At 32.8% G+C, this 7,621-nt stretch overlaps 1 protein-coding gene across 3 annotated transcripts in view; it reads right to left on the bottom strand.

Annotated features, from left to right (window-relative positions):
* Nucleotides 1–6,531: 6,531 nt before the first annotated feature.
* Nucleotides 6,532–7,621, bottom strand: part of LOC117177038 — a 12,424-nt gene continuing 11,334 nt past the window's right edge. For all 3 annotated transcript variants that reach the window (XR_004467654.1, XR_004467653.1, XM_033367502.1), the window contains exon 3: nucleotides 6,532–6,681. The gene's annotated coding sequence lies outside the window, so the exon portion shown is untranslated. The remainder of the gene's footprint in view (nucleotides 6,682–7,621) is intronic.

A 7,621-nucleotide genomic window follows, 5' to 3' on the forward strand; every position in this document is an offset into this window, starting at 1 on the left:
CACGATTATCATTTGAAGATGGATCCGAAAAGACGAAGAAAAGGCGCGTCCAAGAACTTGCTTCAAATTATAGCAAGGAAGAATTATCCAAAGCACTTTCATTGATCAAAGATGAGTCCGATAGCGAATCTGGGACGCAGTTTCGTAAGGAAGATGATGACGAGGATAAATTGCAAAAAATCTTAGCGATGTACGTGGATTTAGGTCTGTCGAAAAGGAAATACGAAAAGCTAACAAAGTACAATGAAGAAATAACTGGCAATGATTCATATCCACCGTATTTAAAGATCTCCGAAGCGAAAAAAGCTTGTTATCCAGGAAACGGTGAGCATATAGGGACATCTAATTTAGGAGCAAGTGTCCATTTCATAAGTTTACTGGGTCATACAGTTAAGCGAATCTTGTTGCAAATGGAAAAAGATGATCTCGCTAATCTTTTTGGTAAAAAACTAGTGCTCTTTGGAAAGTGGGGTATGGACGGTGCTTCTGCGCATCAGATGACACGGCAAACGTGGTCAAAGAAGAGTGATGATGTGGATGCAAACGATGAATCTTATAACAGTGATTCTGAGAGTAAAGAAAACATCAGCAATCACAAGAGCCTTTTCACGGATAAATCTTTCTTTTTGATTTCCTTCGTCCCTCTTCAATTAAAAGCAGATGGTGATATTATTTCGACGAACAAAACACCTTCATCTGTCACTTTCTGTAGGACAATTAAATTTAATTTCCTTAAAGAAACTGATTCTCTTGTAACGAAAGAGTACAACTATCACATAAAGCTGCTGGAAAAAGTTCGTACCTATTCCATTGGTGTCAGTGGAATGAGTTTTGATATCAGCTTTGACTTGAAGTGTACGATGATTGATGGAAAGGTATGTAATATTCTAACTGAACAGAAAGCATCTTTTCGCTGCAATATTTGTGGAGTTGGATCAAAACATGCTAACAACTTACCATATGTAGCTAAAATTCCATGCAATGAGGCACATTATAAATTTGGTCTCTCGACGTTGCATGCCTGGATTCGTGTTCTGGAATATTTGTTACATGTTTCCTCCAATATGGATTTTAAAAAGTTTTCCGCAAGAAAAAAGGAAGAGAAGAAAATGAAAAAATCAAGAAAGGAACGTATTCAGACACAATTAAGGTCCAAACTGGGTTTAACAGTTGATGTGGTGAAGCAGGGTTATAGAACAACAAATACAGGAAATGTTCCTTTTTGGGAAAAGCTAAATCGGTTGCTCAAATAACCGGTTTGGATCAAGATCTGATCACCATATTCTACGATATATTACAAGTTATAACGTGCGGAAGGATAGTTAATTGTGCGAAATTGAAGACTTACTGTTTGAAAACCGCTGATCTTTGCATAAGTCTTTATCCTTGGTATAAAATGCCACCATCAGTACATAAGCTGCTTATTCACGGAAGTGATATAATTCAATCTTTTGAGCTACCAATTGGTTGGTATTCAGAAGAGTCGCAAGAGGGAAACAGTAAGATCTTTAGAAAAGTTAGAGCTGATAACAGCAGAATGTCTGACAGACAAATGACGAACCTAGATGTTGTTCATCATCTTCTGCTCCATTCGGACCCTTTGATAAGCAGTTATAGAAAAGTAGAATCCAGGAAGATGAAACCTCTATCAGAAATGGCTGAAAGCATGACAATCTCCAAGGAGTGAGCTCGATTCTTACTTACTGAAGCATAAATGCCTACCTAAAAACGGCCTTTTTCAGGGCCACATGAGTCAAAAATGGCTGAAAGTATCACAATCTTCAATGAGTGAGCTCGATTCTTACTTACTGAAGCACAAATGCCTATCTGAAAACGGCCCTTTTCAGGTCCACATAAGTCAAAAATGGCTGAGAGTATCACAATCTCCAATAAGTGAGCTCAATTTTCACTCACTGAAGTACGAATGACTATAAACAATATGACAGCAAGGTTTCTTTTGCAAGACATTTCAAATTGATTCCCCCAAAAAAATCAAGCCTATACATAAAAAAATGGTCAAAATATGCAATTGTTTATAAAAATTGTTTAAATAATTATCAGTTTTTGTCACTATTAAAAATATAATAGCAAAGAGTCTTTTGCAAGACATTTCGAATTGATTCCACACAAAAAATCAAGCCTATGCAGAAAAAAATGGTCAAAATTTGCATTTCTTTATGAACATTATTTAAATAATCAACACTTTTCGATCACTATGAATAATATTACAACAATGTGTCTTTGGTAAGACATTTCAAGTTGATTCCGCAAAAAAAATCAATCATATTCATAAAAAATGGTCCAAATCTGTATTTCTTTATAAAAATTATTTAAATAATTGGCAATTATTATCTATTCTTAACTTATTGTAAACACACATCATTATCTGTGATACGTTATACAAAATCTATGGGTTAAAATTAGCTAATCATTGCGAATCACGAAAAAATGACTTTTGAATGAATTTGTTTATAACATTATTAACAATTTTTGTAGTTACTGTAACCCACTGGAAATTATTTTTAGTTACTTCTTTAATTGATTTATGACCTTTTTTAATGAATTTGAAAGTCTTAGAAAAAATGGTATCACGGAAAAGTTTAGCAAGAAAAAGTTGTAACTTTGTTGTTAAATAAAAAATTTACTTTAAGTAGAATTAAAATATCCGCAGTTACTTGTTATAAATGGAAGCCTTGCGGTCATTTCTAAGAAAAACATCAAAATATGTTAAAAATTGTACTGTCGGTCGATTTTTGTCCAAAAAAGGTGTTTTTTCCCACTGTACGCCGATGCGGGGCACGGCGACTATTACAAATCGTGCCCGTGTTTAATTATTATTATTATTATTGTACCATTAAGTCAAATCCCTTTCAGGGTATGTTTAATTCAGTCTAATTTAGTTTCTCTATACTGCCGAGTATCAAAGTATTTATATTAAAAAAGCGAGAAAGGGAAGTGTGGGAGCTTCACAGTCATAATATGTCATAGATTACACAAAAATACACAAACTGTCTGATAATCCCAATATATGAGTCTTTACTATTATTTTATTTGATACTTTATTATTTATTATTGTTTATTATCATATATGGATTATTTATGTTATTATTTTATTTATCATTTTATCCTCGTCACTAGAATCACATCCAATAAAAAAAAACTCCGCGAGGGATCATTAGTAACCAATATATAGTACAACTTTAGCGTCCAGTGACATGCTTACTGTTTTTTTTAACAATGTAAGCTTCCTTTACGTCTATACCTATTTTCACGCGAGCTTTTGTGTTTCTATGGCTTTTTATATCTTGTGGCCTTAGAGTCTCATTCACACATTCCTACCATTCTTTCATCCGTCTGACTCTAAGTGAGTTACAGTTCGCTTTACCTAAATATTCTTTTCTAGTCAATCTCTCTCCTTTCATTCTCTCAAGATGTCTTTGAAATTTCTCGCATTACTGGCTTTGTCCATTAGTGTCTTACCGCATACATTCCGCAGAAATTGGATGACAATCTTGTTGACTTTATTCTTATTATTTTCTTGTTTGTCTTATTAGATCTGACTACCGTACAGCACAGAGTGGGTGCACAGAAAATCGCCGACCCTCTAAAGTACACCAAAATCGATGTTCAATTGAGTTGCAACAAATTTGAGCCACCCACATTTCATTCTAAGAATCAGGGGGAAAAGCATCATTTAGAGACTGTTTTTTCTCATCCACAGCAACGTGAATTGTCGTCTACAAACTGTCAATATGTCAGTCACCTGTCAATATGATTTTGTCGGGCGTTATTTGGGTTAAATAGATGTCGATAAGCAGGTAAGTTACAATAATAATTACCTAAATTTTAATTTCCTCCCATTTACCAGTGACTATTAGTGTCTTGAAATAAAAATTGTACTTGGCTTAGTATAACTTCCAAATCTTAGGTTAATCAAAACCGACATGACGTTCAAACCTCCAAAGCCGGGATGAAAAACTAAATCGTGACAGTTTGCATCGAAATTGATGCCTGTTCGTTCGAAGAAATTTCCTCTAGATTTTCTGTATTCAACAAAGTGAAGTTAGCTGGTGGTTGAAGTGAAAATACCTAATTGTATATGTAGACGGTCATGACTTTTTCTGTACATGCCGGCTTTAGTTTGAATTTCGACGGGCATGACTAACCTAATATTTGGAAGTTGCATTACTAAGTTATAATTGCATTCCAAGTGCCGATTACGCACTGTTAAATGAAATAAATTTTAAAATTAGGTAAATATTATTTTAATTAGTTTCCTTATTAACAATTATTTAGTCTAATATCGCAAAGCGAATAGTTGCTTCGACAGGTGTTCAGGTGGCTGGCAGCGCGGTTCAGCACTCCACAACTCTCGACATGAGCCAAAATTCAGCCCCCAAATGAGACATTGCACTAGATGCCCAGATGTGCAACTACGTTCAGAGGAATACATTTGACACTGAAAATTCTCTCAAATATTCATTAGGAGATCAATGGAATTTCAGCTGCAACAAATTTAACACCAACGTTTTTCTGTGTGCAAGTATAGAATTATATAGTTAACTTTAGCTTATTTGTTGCAGTTTTACTTCTGGTATCATACATTGTTTTAATAAAAGTTTTGAATAAATTAAATTTGATTAAATTTGGCATCTTCACATACGGCGGATGACGAGAACGACACTTCGCCATTGCGCGCCCTATGTATTTCAGCAGCGAGAAAGAGGATTAAAATGCTTGCCACATACTTTACTTTAATTGATAAGAAAACATTAATTTAAGTTTGAAAATGTCTGAATTAAGTTTCTTTTAACACATTATAATCTCGAGAATTATTATATTGTACATATTTTATTCTAAAATATTCATATTGTTTAAATAAATGGCAGTAATATGACGGCCGCCATATCCCAATGTGTGGGAACGTTGACCGCAAAGCAACAACTAACATTAAATTAAATATTAAAGAATGACATAAATAAATAGCGAGTTTGAGTAATAACGTATGTTTACTGACAATGTGAGCTTCACCTCAAAAGATACACATATTAAAATCACATTTCAATTGTAATTTATACGGAATTTAAGTGAAAGTGCGGCACCATACCCCACTCTTATTTCAGCACAGAGAAAAATAAATTTTTCTGATGTTTCCTTTATTTATGATCGAAAATAAATCTATTTTTTCCTGAATAGTTTTATGCAAAATGAGCATGAAAACGATTAACAATTAAACCCCAGACTTCCAAATTACTTTACTTTTCCGCTCATTAGAGACAAAAAATAAGAATTGAAAAGAGAGAGAGAAAAAGAAAAAAAGTCAACCAAATCTTACCTCTCACTTTTTACTTTCTCCGTCTTTTTTCGTCTGCACAATAAGCAATACATCGTCATCAGAAAAAACTGATATAATATATCTTACTAATGTACTAATGTACAACTAATGTACAAAGGGAAACTCAATTAATTAAAATCGAAAATTCCTATCTAGGGCAACAAAAAGCGATAGCTTAGATAAAAGATATAAGTGTTGGTTAAGCGTCTTATAGAAAGTGATTTTTTTTCTTAATGAAATATGATCTGTTACAGCACCCCTAAAACGAACCAAAAAATACCTATGTTAAATTGATAAGATGAGTCCTTATGTTGAAAAATGATATTTGAAGGAGGGAAAGAACTTATTAATGTGACTTTAGAGATGGATCATCTTTATAGACAAACATTGAATGCAAAACTACAAATAATAAGCTTTATAAATCTGAATTAATATATGGTTTTACAAATTTAAATAATGACAGCGCGTTTACTAATTTATTCAGTATAGATTTAATTTCGGAACTGAAATAGTTTAAAGGTGTTACCCCTTGGAATGTTTGATTTAGTTACCAGTTTAATTAATACGAAAATACTGTTACTGTTTGGTTTTGCTTACTAGTCTTGCTGTTATTCGAATTATTTATACCAATCTGATTTAGTTTTAGAGGTATAATTAATGCTTAAAACTAAATAATGTTAAAGAAATAAAAACGCTGAACTTGAATAAGAATAAAGGGAAACCATTAATAAGTGGAAGATAGATGCACTGGTAATCATCACTGCATTAGTTATCATCTGATGACCTAATATTTTTCGTATTACAAGATTCGCGATTGCCGCGTGTGCTAAAACTTGTAATTTTAGGTAAGTTTAAATATTCGTTAATCCAATTAGTATCCTTTTATCGTGTTGATACTTGGTTATGTGCCTGACGATAACTAACGCATTTGCATAATTTCAATTTTAATGTTGAATAAAAATTGACTCATTTTATCATGTTAAATCATGTTAAGTAATCCAAAGTGAGCTTTAAATACAATTATAAGGGTGTTAAATTTCCATTTTGGTGTAAGGTGACAACTACTAATGCATTTACCTTATAGAGTTTTTTGTACTTAAAATTAAAAAGCAGTAACAGTGATTAATACATATTTTTTAATTTAATAATTGCATTTAATATTTACAATTTTCAAACTTCACTTTTGATCCTTCTTAGTATAAAAAAAATATTAGTTTCAGTTATATATTTCTAAACATGATATTTTTGCTGTCTCACCTTCATCGCCTAGTCAGAAAATAACCCTTTTTGTCGGATGAAATTGATGTCGTTTTCCCCTTTAAAGCACTTTTTTGCGATTTCTCAACCTGTTTATGAATTACATAAAAATAGGGAATTAATATCAGAAAATGTTTTCTCCATAAAAATTGGATGCACTATATTGCAAAAATATTTTAAGACTTTTTAGTCGGTGCGGTATACCTAAAATACCTCTGCGAAGTCGTATGAGTATTTATTTTCGCTTATTTCATGAACAACTTGCTTTTTTTCCCCCCTCTCGTAGACGGATTTTTTTCGAAAAAATAAAAAATGGACACTTTCAGAATTTTTCAAGGCAGTACAGTCGCTATTGATTGATCATGAAGTCATCCATATAACACAGCCCCACAAAAAACTAAGTGTCTTGATCTAGAGACAAGACTCGTCAGTTCTTTTGGATTTTTACCCGCTGAACACGAATCTGAAGGTAGTTTTATCGTGTAATCTTTAGTTTTCATGTAACTTCCAAATTATCGAATTTTGAGAAAAAAGTCTTTTTTTGAATGACGTGATTTTTTAGAATTAAACACATGAAAAAACGATAGTTTGACGTGTTTTGTGCTGAATTTTTAAGGACAACCATTTATTAATTGCAATAACTCATCGTCAGACATACTACGGCTTCATCCTCACGGCCTAACGTTCCTTACGGGGCAGCGCGCCTTATCTGGCATATCGGCATTTTCAGTGATTTGTCTGCAGTTATTGAACTTAATAAGAAAAGTTTAGTACAAAACAAGTCAAATCTATACTTCCTGCATATTTTTATATTTAAAAAAATCGCATCATTCGAAAAAAAGGATTTTTTCACAAAATTCAAAAATTTGGAGTTTATGTGAAACTAAAGGATGCAGGATAAAACGGCCGTTAGCTTCGTGATCACTGGGCAAACGTCCATAAGAAATTATGGGTCTCGTTTCTGGATTATTTTTAATATATATACATATATACTGAAATTTTACCGCGATTTCTCTGGAAGCGGGTGCA

This window comes from Belonocnema kinseyi, chromosome 7 (genome assembly GCF_010883055.1).
Source record: "Belonocnema kinseyi isolate 2016_QV_RU_SX_M_011 chromosome 7, B_treatae_v1, whole genome shotgun sequence".
Taxonomy (NCBI): domain Eukaryota; kingdom Metazoa; phylum Arthropoda; class Insecta; order Hymenoptera; family Cynipidae; genus Belonocnema; species Belonocnema kinseyi.